Source organism: Acipenser ruthenus, chromosome 54 (genome assembly GCF_902713425.1).
Source record: "Acipenser ruthenus chromosome 54, fAciRut3.2 maternal haplotype, whole genome shotgun sequence".
NCBI lineage: Eukaryota > Metazoa > Chordata > Actinopteri > Acipenseriformes > Acipenseridae > Acipenser > Acipenser ruthenus.
In genome coordinates this window covers 2148672-2162340 of record NC_081242.1, presented here as the reverse complement: position 1 = coordinate 2162340, position 13669 = coordinate 2148672, and the positions used below count along the sequence as shown (strand labels likewise).

General features: G+C 39.9%; 1 protein-coding gene across 1 annotated transcript in view; it reads right to left on the bottom strand.

Annotated features, from left to right (window-relative positions):
• LOC117397990 (titin-like) overlaps positions 1–13669 on the bottom strand; it is a 293410-nt gene that overhangs the window by 104766 nt on the left and 174975 nt on the right. The gene's annotated exons all lie outside the window — the stretch shown is intronic.

The window sequence follows — 13669 nt, the reverse complement described above, 5'->3', positions numbered from 1 at the left end:
CCATTAAAGCCTGTAATTAGTTCTATTTACGACTTATTTATAAAAGGAGCAAAATACGAATGTGCCTCAAAATATACTATAATACGAATGTGCTTCAAAATATACTCGCTAAATAAGACATGACCTCTCTCATGACCAAAAGGGTTGAATGTAACTTGTGTTTATTATTATTATTATTATTATTATTATTATTATTATTATTATTATTATTATTATTATTATTAATAAACACCAGAGAATCAGAACAGAGCTATTAGCTATTTCGTTCATAACCAACAACAGGTCTGTATTTTAGGAATAAATAGTTTTTTAAAAAAAACTTGTATTTAAAATTGATCATTTTATACAAATGTTTCTAATGTTTAAAGTTAAATACCCTCTTCTTGTACTTTACAGTGCGTTCTGCGAAATATTTATTTTTGATGCAGCTGGTGCCTTAGCGATAAATAAATCGTACAGCTCTCTGTAGTGTGTACAATAATCTAGCAAACTAAACCAGTCGTCAATTCTTAAAAAAAAAAAAAAAAAACACCCCCAGCCTACTATAATAACTCATGACAGTATTTCTTAGAAGCCTGCAACAACGCAAAAGATTTTTAAAAAGTCTTTAAACTATAGGCCTACTGTCATTTGTTTTGCGAGCGCGTTACTCATTTTGAAAATAGATGCGTATAATTAGTGAGCAAACAAAGTCGTAGTCCTAGTGAAAATGCGCTGGACCTATATATTCCTCTAAATGAGCCCCTTCTGAAAAGTGACTTAAATGTTAATGGAAAGTAACAAGGATATATTGTTTGTTTTTTAAAGTGGTGCATAATTGCAAACATAGTATTTGTAAAAAGTACACGTTCACTTACATTCTCCAAACTCGCGTCAGGAGTGGAGTAAGAAACTTTGGATGCGTTCACGGAGATCATTCTGCGCAGATTATTATATATATATATATATATATATATATATATATATATATATATATATATATATATATATATATATATATATAACCATCTGACAATGCTCAGCTTCCATTAACAATTTTATTTTTATTTTTTTTAAAAAAAAAGCATATTTCCTGGAATATATATATATATATATATATATATATATATATATATATATATATATATATATATATATATATATATATATGGAGAAGAGCAGAACAAAGTCAGAAGGAGGGACTCAATCTCTTACAAAGGGTCATAAAAGATAAGCTTGCAACATTGCGCAGAGCTGAGCGCCTACGGAAACGCTACAAAAAGAAGGAGCGTGCGAGAGCTAACTTTTATAAAGACCCATTCAAATTTGTAAAGAAGTTATTCACCAGTGAGAGTGCTTCAGGAGTTCTACGAATTCTGTGGAAATTGATGAAAGTGGCATGGGAAAAACAGGTTGTACCAAGAGCATGGCGCCGAGCAGGTGGAGTCTTTATACCTAAAGAAAAAGATTCTACAAGCATCAGTCAGTTTCGTCCCATTTCCCTATTAAACGTAGAAGGCAAGATTTTCTTCAGCATTATTGCTCAGAGATTGTCAGCTTACCTATTAAAGAACTGCTTCATTGACACTTCAATACAAAAAGCGGGCATTCCAGGTTTCCCAGGTTGCTTAGAACACATCATTGTGATCTGGCAACAAATTCAATCAGCTAAAAAGGAGACGAAGGAGCTCCATGTGACATTCCTGGATTTGGCTAATGCATATGGTTCAGTGCCACATGAACTACTTTGGGCAGCATTTGATTTTTTCAGTGTACCGATGACAATAACAAATTTAGTGAAAGCCTATTTTGGAGATTTGCAATTCAGTTTTTCAACTTCAGAATTCAGCACTACATGGCAATGCCTAGAGGTTGGAATAATGGCAGGATGCACCATTTCTCCACTGGCTTTTACCATGGCAATGGAAGTAATCATTAGGGCATCAAAATGGGTAGTAGGAGGAGAGCGCTTGGCTTCTGGAATGCGACTACCACCAATTCGAGCATTCATGGATGACATGACAACCATGACTACAACAGTAGCCTGCACTAATCGATTATTGGGCAAATTAACCAATAACATTGAATGGGCACGAATGCAATTCAAGCCCACTAAATCAAGGAGCATCTCTATAATTAAAGGCAAAGTAGTAGATAAAACATTCTTCATTAATGGTGAGGCAATACCAACAGTGTCTGAGAAGCCAGTGAAGAGTCTTGGGAGATGGTACGACGGGGATCTAAAGGACACAGTTCGTGTGGGAGAAGTTAGACAACAAGCAGTGGAAGGGTTGAAGAGCATAGACAGCTGCGCTCTACCAGGTAAACTAAAACTCTGGTGCTTTCAGTTTGGTCTACTGCCGAGGTTGCTGTGGCCACTGACTGTGTACGAGGTTTCTTTGACAACAGTAGAGAAGCTGGAAGCTTTAATCAGTTCATACATCAGGAAATGGTTGGGAGTTCCACGCTGCCTCAGCAGAGTGGGACTTTATGGTAAAGGAATACTGCAGCTACCAGTCTCTGCTCTAACCGAGGAGTTTAAGTGCGCCAAGGTCAGATTGGAAATGACATTAGTAGAGTCACGCGATAAATGCATAAGGGAGGCAGCACCTGTGTTGAAAACTGGAAGAAAGTGGGCGGCAAAGAAAGCTGTGGAAGATGCAAAGGCTGCCCTTCGAATTGGTGATATCATGGGGCAAGTTCAGCATGGAAGAGGGGGTCTTGGTTTCAGTTCAACTCCTCCTGCATGGCACAAGGCAGCCCCAGCTCAAAGAAGGAAGCTGGTAGTCAACGAGGTGCAAAAGCAGGAGGAGAGGATGAGGTGTATAAAGGCCATTTCCCAGGCCAAACAGGGAGAATGGATGAGATGGGAGAGTGTGGAACAACGCAAGATTGGCTGGCAAGACCTATGGTCAATGGAACAGAGCAGGATCAGTTTCCTCATCAGGTCAACATATGATGTTCTCCCATCACCACAGAACCTAAACCTCTGGGTAGGAGAGGATCCCTCATGTCCTTTGTGTTCATCACCTGCAACATTGAGGCACATTTTGACAGGATGTAAGGTGGCTCTTAGCCAAGGACGGTTTACTTGGCGCCATGACCAGGTGCTGCGATGTTTGGCCTTAGCATTGGAAGACAAGCGTAACATGACCAATAAGTTGCCACCTGTTCCATCAAAACATTACACACAAAAGACAACATTCCTCCGCCCAGGAGAGCAACCACCAAGAAAAGGTGTTAAAACCAATCCTCGCCCAGGACAACTGGAAGCTGCTAGAGACTGGAATATGCTGGCAGATGTTGGTCAACGGCTTATTTTTCCACCTGAGATTGCCACCACTAACCTTCGACCAGATATTGTCTTGTGGTCTGGATCAGCACGCCTTGTTCACCTGGTAGAGTTAACAGTGCCATGGGAGGATGCTGTAGATGAGGCGTATGAGAGGAAGAAACTGCGGTATGCTCAACTAGCCACTGAAGCGGAACAGCGAGGATGGAGAGTCCGGGTTTACCCAGTGGAAGTGGGTTGTCGAGGATTTGTGGCACACTCTACAACCCGGTTTCTCAGAGACGTCGGATTCAGTGGCCAAGAGTTGCGTCGCACAGTGAAGAACTTATCTGAAGCAGCAGAGAGGAGCAGCAACTGGCTGTGGTTGAGACGGAAAGATTCTGGCTGGGGACAGGTACGTAAGCTGGGCTGAGTTGAGTGGGGGACGGAGGGGGGTGATGCTGGGACGCCAGAATCACCGTCGAGCCCTCTTGAGGTGTCGTGGGCTAGTCGACGAAACACTGAGGATGGAAGGTGCCCACTTGAAAACCCCAGAGATGTACCCTACTTAGCTCAATCCAGACGGTTGTCATGCTGATGCGCTGGGGAGGCCGCACTTTGGTTGATCCCCGGAGCCAGCATCGCAGCCGTTGTGTGTGCTGATGCGCCAGGGAGGCAAAATAAGCTGATCCCTGGAGCCAGCATTACACTTCAGCCATTAACACCAGACAGAAGGATATCTACATCATCACATGGAAGGAAACGTAAATGGATGGAGACGCATATGGATCACATTAGTTTACTGTAAAGCTACGTCTTAGTTGGTGCTTATCTTGGCGAGAGCCGAGTTCAAATCAGCATGAAGTTTTAACATCTACTCTCGTGTAATGGAAATCATAATTATATATATATGTATTTTCTGAAGAATGTTTTATTTATAAAATGTTCAAGTTTTCATATAAACCTTAATTCTAATTCTCAATCAACACATTTTTTTTTTTTTGTAACTTGGAAATGGAGTGAAAATAACATTGGCTTACAGTACATACTTAAGTGGGTATTAGCGCCATCTGCAGTTCATAAGAATCATTAGATATCATTTATTTTTGCAGTTTAATCAAATATACTTTGTACATACAGTTTATTAAATTGTTCTGTGCATATTTCGTGAGAAATTATACTTTACCCACAAAACTGCTGTGAATTTTGTACAAAAAATCTGCAATTTTCTCAGAGCCTTACTCATGACCCCATGGTTAACAATTGCAACTGCTCCTCCAATCCGCGGCTGCCACATCGTTTCCCTTCCGATGGTTTAATGTACCGGAGCTCCGCCCCCTTTCTAGATGACCAACTTCCTTTTAACCCAGGGAATTAATTGTCAGGCCATCCAGTCCAGGGTACTCTCTTCCCTTTACTTTGAGCTATTGATGTAAACCTTAGACTGTTGAGTTTTCATTGTGCATCAGTACAGTTTTAATAAACTCTGAGGTGAACTGTCTCAGCCTTCAGCAAACCGAGCTGCTCTGATCATTCAAAACAATACAGAACAAACAAGGCCACATTAAACAAAATGCACAACAGAAACCCTCCATTTGCATTCCTAAACAAATATATGCAGGCTAGCCAAGGCACTTTAAATGCAAGGGAGAGCAATGGAAAATCCCCAACAAAACAAACCTGATACGTTCTTCCTGAAAAACATGTGACTTCTTGTAATCAGATTCATCACAAACACGTGACCATGTTTAAATGTACAGTGAACTAAACATGCATTTGTTCAAATTTATTTTAATTAGTTTTATGTTTTTAAATAATCATTCTTACACAGTATGCTGCCAAGGTTAAAGGATGACTGGAGTATAGAGCATTTAAATATATTCTGTTGAATGTTTACCAGTAATCAAAACACACAACATTTATACACGTTTAACAATCTAATGATCAACAATGCAAACTAACCACTTACTGAGTTTAAAACACCTTTATGTCCCTCCTAACATGTCTCTACTGAGTTTATGAGTGTTAGAGAATAAAAAAAGAAGTTTGTGTAATATGACATAATAATTGAACCTGGATAACATGAATTGCTTTTTCTGTACATAACAGAACTGACTGCTTTTCTTGTTTTGTCTTTATTGTTAGTCTTCAAGAAATGAGGTGAATACCTGATACACTCCCTGCTATGGAATTCAATCTCTCCACACCTTGTCATCTGCAGGTGTTCATAAACACTGACACAGTATGCAAAAAAAACTGTTTATATCAGATGCAGAAACGAAACTGGAAGCACATACATTTCTTGCCAGTCAAAACTGGTTTTGATCTAAACACGATCCTGCTTTTTTAATGGGGCAGTCTGAAACAGAGTATATTTTAGTCCTCATCATTGTGCCTATTTTAATTATACACAATTAACCCCGAGTTTATAAAAAGTCTAAATGGTCTCAGGTTAACAGTCACCACTTCAGATTTAACACAAGTGCAGAACAAGAGGGCATCAATGGAAGCTGAGTAAAAGCAGGTTTAGAACAGAAGGTAGGAAGCACTTTTTACACAGGTATAAATGCATGAAACAGCCAACCAGGTGAAGTATCTAAAATACTGAGAGCATTCCAAACACAATTAGATTGTCTGCAGTTAGATCGGATCCTCTTAGTAGGGGTGTGCTAGGAAGGGACGAGACTTGATGGGCTGAACAGCCTCTCCTTGTCCCGGAACTTTTCTTGGGAAAACTTTTCTTGGGATCCCAACGTGTACACTCTTAGAAAAGTAGGCTCGGGCCTCAATATATACTGATGCACAAAAGAAACGCAACACTCAAGTCTAATGGATTTAATCAAATATTTTAAACAGAGATATCAAAGAAAATCACAGAAAATGTGAAAAAAAATACAGATCAATAAGTCATGATACGTTTTCAGTAACGTAACTCACTGTCAAAATGAAAACATTACAAAGTTAGTATCAGATATGACCTCCCTGAGCATTAACACAATCCTGGCAACGTTGACGCATAGACCTGATCAGCCTCTGGATAGACTGCTGTGGAATGTTCTGCCGCTCCTCCTGTGCAGCTGCAGCCAGCTGGTGAAGGTTGGCTGGTCATGGTTGTCTCCTGTGTATGGCGCTGGCGATTTGGTCCCACAGATGTTCTATTGGACTCAGGTCAGGAGAAAAAGCTGGCCACGGCAAGACCTCAACATTGTTTTCTTGAAGTCATGCAATTGTAATCCTAGCACTGTGTGGTCTTGCATTGTCCTGCTGGAAAATCAACAGTTCCGGATTGGCTTGCAGGAACAGAAAAACTATTACCTCAAGGACTTTGTCAATGTGTCTCTGGGCAGTAAGGTTTCCCTCAATCTGTACCAAAGGCGTTCTTGTGTTAAAGGAGATTCCTCCCCACATCATGACACTTCCACAGCCCCAACGGTTGGCTTGAATAACGTAACAGTCAGCATAATGGTACTGTGCTGGTGTGGTGACCCTCTGCCTTCCAGGACGTGGCCTGTCCCTCACAGAGCCGGTTTCCTGGTTTCTCTGGACTGGTCTGCTGATTGTTGAAGCAGAACAACTCATTCTCCGGGCAACTTCTCTCACAGACAGGCTGCATTCAATCATGCCGATAGCAACCAGACGATCTCCATTACTCAAGTGGGACATGGTCATATCTTTCACTGTTCTTGCGTTAATTAAAATTATATCTTTTCGAATGGCTATTAATACAGATTCTTAATCAACTCAACTCAAATACCAAACACTGAGTACCTGGCAGTTTTATGAAATCACATGACATGAGCTCAGTATTTTGTTATCTCAAGGAACAATACTACTCAAACAATCAACAAACCTATCTGCTCACTATGTAAAATGCAAATAACATTATGTATGTGCTGTGGCAAAGTGGGTTGCAGTGTGCAGGTGTAGAGGTGATGCAGTCCTCCAGACAAAGACAAACAACACTATCTGATGAAATGATGGTCTTTTATTTTTAATCCAATGGTCGAAACTGACCAACAGAAATAATAATTAAATACAGGCAATACACAACGATGTGCACTGCTCTGTATATTGAATCCAAGGGGCAGTCCCGAACAATGTACACAGTAACAAACACACGCACAATACACATACACGGTCACCAGTCCACAGTAAGTGCAGTAGTGATCGTGGTGTAAATACAGTTTTTCGGTCTCCAAGTGACAAACAAAAAAAAAACTCACGATACAGATTCAAATACGGGTCCTTCTGGTCTTTCGTTAACCATCAGCAAAGGAGCAGATCACGTCGTTCCGTCCCCTATTTATACAGTCACTCATGACCCCATTGTTAATGATTGCAACTGCTCCTCCAATTATTATTATTATTATTATTATTTATTTCTTAGCAGACGCCCTTATCCAGGGCGACTTACAATTGTTACAAGATATCACATTATTTTTACATACAATTCCCCATTTATACAGTTGGGTTTTTACTGGAGCAATCTAGGTAAAGTACCTTGCTCAAGGGCACAGCAGCAGTGTCCCCCACAAGGGATTGAACCCACGACCCTCCGGTCAGAAGTCCAGAGCCCTAACCACTACTCCACACTGCTGCCCTATCCTCCTCCAATCCGCGGCTGCCACATCGTTTCCCTTCCGGGTCGATGATTAGGTGTACCGGAGCTCCGCCCCCTGTCTAGATGACCGACTTCCTTTTAACCCAGGGAATGAATTGTCAGGCCATCCAGTCCAGGGTACTCTGTTCCCTTTACTTAGTGCCCTCACAGGTCGGGAGGGAGATTTACCACAAAGAATCATTCTGTTTCTGTCACAGTGCCCAATGAGCTTTTGATTAAAACTTAGACTGTTGAGTTTACATTGTGCATCAGTAGAGTTTTAATAAACTCTGTGGTGAACTGTCTCAGCCTTCAGCAAACCGAGCTGCTCTGATCATTCAAAACAATACAGAACAAACAAGGCCACATTAAACAAAATGCACAAAAGAAAACCTCCATTTGCATTCCTAAACAAGCATGTGCATGCTAGCCAAGGCACTTTAAATGCAAGGGAGAGCAATGGAAAATCCCCAAAAAAACAAACCTGATACATTCTTCCTGAAAACCATGTGACTTCTTGTAATCAATTTCATGATTAATACGTGACCATGTTTAAATGTGCTGTGAACTGAAGATGCATTTGTTCAAATTATTTGAATTAGTTTTATGTTTTTAAATAATTATTCTTACCGAGTATGCTGCCAAGGCTGGAGTGTAGATCATTTAAATATACTGCTGAATGTTTACCATTAATCAAAACACACAACATTTATACCTGTTTAACAATCTAATGATCTACAAACTAACCACTTACTGAGTTTAAAACACCTTTATGTCAATGTGACAGAGATCAAATGTTGCTTGGTGTTAGATCTCCCTCTCGACCTGTGAGGGCAATGTGTAACAGGAACAGAGTACTCTTAACTAAATGGCACGACAATTTATTCTGTAGGGGAGGTGGAAGTTGGTCTTTTAGGAAAGGGGCGCAGCTACGGTATTCAAACTCAATGACCCAGACGGTAAATGGTGTGGCATCTGAGGATTGGAGGAGAGGATGCGCTCGTTAACCTAGGGGTCATGAGTGAGGATATAAATAGAGGACTTAGCATACATGATCTGTTCCTTGGTAAATGCTTAGTGTTGAAGACCTACAACCAGTCTGTGTGCTGTTTCGTGAACCGTGAGTTTTGTCTTGTGTTTGTTAGTGTTTTGTTAACTGTCGTCTATTTTTAATAGACTATCAGTTGCACGATCCGGAGCTGTAGCGAAAGCCAGCATAAACCCGGACATCACTTTCACGACTGCATTTCACGGAGAACTGTATTACACCATTTGCACGTATTCACTATCACTAAGAACTGTGTTTGTGTTTTGTGTTTAGTGTTGGTGTGTAAAACTGGACTTTTTGGTTACGGGTCAAACCCGGGGAATTACAAATACCGAGTGATGCACGCCGCTGTATCACTCCATCATTATTATTTACAGGTGTTTGCCATAAGGCTCTGGACATTGTTAATTAAATCAATAAACACCCTTGCACCTGGAAATCATTGTCTGTCTGTTTTGTATCCTCTCTGCACTGCACTCACATGTATTCTCTCACCACTTTGCCAGTCCCTCCTAACATGTCTCCACTGAGTTTATGAGTGTTGGAGAATAAAAAAAGAAGTATGTGTAACGTGACGTAATAATTGAACCTGGATAACATGAATTGTAAACTTGGTTGCTTTCTGTAAAGGAGAATCCGCCCCTAACCAATACATCAGCAAGCGCATAAAAACTCAGTGTGTTATTCTTTCATGTCGCTTCTTTTTGTTTCGGCTGCTCAGTCAAGTGCTGGGAGGCCGAAACGGGAGTTCACCGCTAGAGTCTGGAGGAAGGGCTGCCCTCAGCCACGGATTTCCTAAGGTTTCCTCCTTGTCTCAGCTGTGATTTCCATTAAATTCAGTATTTGGGGGAAAGATGGCAGGGCGTCACTGTGGAGCGTGTTAATTGTTTATTATTATTCATTCATGGTTTGGTCTTTTTGGGGGGAGGTGGCTCATAGCCACTTTCTATCAGCGGCAGTGGGATGCATGTAACTGTTCATGTATTTCCAGCGGGCCTCATGCAAGTAGCTGTCGGATACCCACGGACGAGGCACTGAGTGCCCACCACAGTCATCGGGCTCTAAGCGCCCTTCACAGTTCATAAATCATCTGCAGTTGCAGTTCATAAATCATCTGCAGTTGCAATCATCTTCATTCATTCATTGCCATTCATTCATAGCGGATTCTCCGTGCTGAATTGATTTTCCTTTACATAACAGAACTGACTGCTTTTCTTATTTTGTTTATTGTTGATCTTCAAGAAATGAAGTGAACACCTGATACACTCCCTGCTATAGAATTCAAACTCTCCACGCCTTGCCCTTTGCCGGTGTTCATAAAAGAAAACAGCTTATATCAGTGTGGCAGAGCAGGGCTCTGCCCTTGTAAATATTGGCAGGCATGGGGTTAAATTCTCCTCCCTGCTCAGGTTTATTGTGTCAGGTGGGAATCATTTAACAATAAATTAGCACCCAGCCACCTGACATAAAAGGAGGCCTCAGCGCCTCAGTAGAGAGGTAGCTGACGAAGCAAGCAGGTTTCCCCATCCCCCCCCCCCCCCCCTTTGTGTGTTGGTTTGTGAATTTTTCAATCCAGTGAAGGCAAAGCTCAGCCTGGAAGATTTATTTTTTGTAAGTTTTACTTTGTGTTTATTGTTTGTGTTTTAAAAACCTTGTGTTTGGCCCTCGTGCCTGTTTATTTTGTGTTTTTTATTTAATACAATTATTTTGTTTGAACTGCAGTCTGTCTCTGGGCCTTATCCCTTGTGCCACCCTGTCACAATCAGATGCAGTAATGAAACTGGAAGCACATACATTTATTGCCAATTAAAACTGGTTTTGATCTAAACACGATCCTGCTTTATTATTGGGGCAGTCTGAAACACTTAATATATTTTACCTCACCCGTGTGCCTATTTTAATTCTCCACAATTAACCCCAAGTTTATAAAAAGGCTAAATGGGTTCAAGTTAACAGGTACTACTTCAGACTAACCCCAAGTGCAGTTCATGGGGTGGAGCAAGGCCACATGATATAGTGTTTAAAGACATGGAGCTAGTAACATATAAAACAAGTAGAGAGAGGGGCTCCGCCTCTTCAAGGCCCAGCATATAGAAGGGGGGTTCCGTCATTGAGGAGACCCGACAAACAAGAGAGGGGTCAACGTCTTTGAGGAGATCCGACAAACGAAGAGCGGTTCCACCGCTTGGGGACCCTCACATAAATAGAGGCAACAGAACCTGAAAGTGAAGATGATAAGGGATCATGCATGCTGAAGGAAGGGTTTGGCAGGGGGTCACCTCTGACTCATGGAGAACCCTCCTCTATGAGGTAAATGAAGCATAACTTAACCCTATAAACTCCAAGCCATTTTTGTCTTTTTTACATAGGTTTTTACGTATATCCTCATAACTATAGTGGTCACATGCAAGTGCCTTATATCAAATGAAAGGGGACAAACTGGGGATTCAAGAAAATACACCAGTAACATCAGTAAGAAACGCTTTTTAGAAGAAAAAAAATGGGGTTATGGTTAGAAATGCCAGCTCAAATATAACTATTTACAATAAAACTTCAATATCTAAGGTACATCTGGTAAAAGAAATTGAGCAAATTGAACAAAAAAACAAGTAAAATAAATCTGTATTCTATATTCTTTTAGTTGTTGCTGAAGTGCTTGGAATTTCTTCAACCTAAAATAAATGAATAAATATATAAACAAATAATAATAATGATAACTTGATAAATACATGTATTATTATTATTTAGATGTTATTTATTTAGAAGACACCTTTATAGCTATTACAGGTATTTACATAGACACAGACTCACTCAAATTCACATAGTCTGGTTTGTAAACAAATGGTTCTGATCATATCAGTAAATGTGCAGGTGCCCAAGTCTGCACCAAGATGAGATTACAGAATACAGTGATTATTTGATGAGGAAAAAAACCTAATATACTATACTTTATAAACTATATTATCTAAATAAGTATAATTTGAAGGAATGTTATACTTGCATGTCCTGCAAAGGATCCAATCCTTCCCCATATGTGTTTTCCTCAGCAAAATCGCAGCTCTCTATATACCGGAGCCTCCATCACTTTCAGTTTTACTCCATCTCTCTATCTCTTCTAAAACCCTCGAAGCGGTCAATCTTTTTATTATTTATTTATTTCTTAGCTGACGCCCTTATCCAAGGCGACTTGCAATTGTTACAAAATAGCACATTATTTTTACATACAATTACACTTTTTTTTACACAATTACCCATTTATACAGTTGGGTTTTTACTGGCGTAATCTAGGTAAAGTACCTTGCTCAAGGGTACAGCAGCAGTGTCCCCCACCTGGGATTGAACCCACGACCCTCCAGTCAAGAGTCCAGAGCCCTAACCACTACTCCACACTGCTGGTGGTCTTGTTCCTTCGGAAAATTCCATTTGCATTTGTAGTATGTTTTTGTTTCAGAATTATATATTTTGTATTTTCGTCGTTGCATTCACTCTGTTTCTATCTCTCTCTATCTCCTCTCTGTGAGTTCAACTTTCGTGCTTGATTACGCGACAACAGATAGACGGAGGAAAGCATGTGATACATCATTAGAAATCACCTAACTTCCCCTTTCATTTGATACATGATTTGCAAGGCTGTCATTTTAAATGGCAGAGCAAGATGAAGTTGAATTTTTAGAAGCCGGCATCTTTATTATACAGCGCAGAGCTAATAGAGTTAACAAAGGGTTAGAGAAAGTGGAATCACTAACCCCCCAGACGAGATTCTAGAGGAGGAGGAAACGAAAAAACACAAGACAGCTACATAGGGGTGACTGATGACTAAATAAGGTAGATTTAATTGATGAAAGAAGATGATAGGATGTAGGTGGGCTTAGCTCCACCCCCCGAACCACACTTGTAGGTTAACATAACAATAGGGCATCAATGGAAGTAGTTTAGAAGAGAAGGTAGGAAACACTTTTTTCACAGTTATAAATGCATTAAACAGACAACCAGGTGAAGTATCTAAAATACTGAGCACAGACTTTTATAAGAGCCACATGTCTATCAGAATCAAAAATAAAATATCACTTATAAATTTAAAGAGATTTGTTATTGCTGTGTTAATCAAGGTAAAAACGATAATAGATCTTATATTATGCATTAGAATATCTATGATATAAAATCACTATTGATCTAATAAACAGTATATCACATCTTCAAATTTATTACACATTTAAAAGGAGAAATGTTTGCATCATCAGTAACAGTGACAAGCGTTTACATAGTGTAGTACTTCAAACAAACAACAGATGTCAGTGTTTCATCAAGTGAAAGAAACAGTGATTGTTCAAAAGGAATGAGAAAAGTCTGCTTGAATCTGTCTTTTCCATTATTATTCTATCTATCTGTATAGATGTTAATCCTAACATGTTAGATAAATGGGAAAACTTCTGGATTCACAGACTTAAGACTTTATTTCCCCATAGACAATGCTTCCCTCAGAACTGTCTGTGTCACAGTGTTCTTAGAACATTCATCTGTAAGTCACTGTGCAGCCTTCAAACTTTCAAACTTAAACAGCATCAGTCTACCTGGCTATTTCTACCATGCTGTCTGAAGAAGACAAAAGCTGAAATGTTGCAGCTGATTATTAAAATAGTGTGTTTTGTTTATCAATCAATCAATTAATTAATCAAGCAATCAATCTTTATTTTATTTAGTGCCTTTCATAGTGGACCACCATCACAAAGCGCTTTGCAAGATACAGTAAAAACAAATGTGTAATACATTA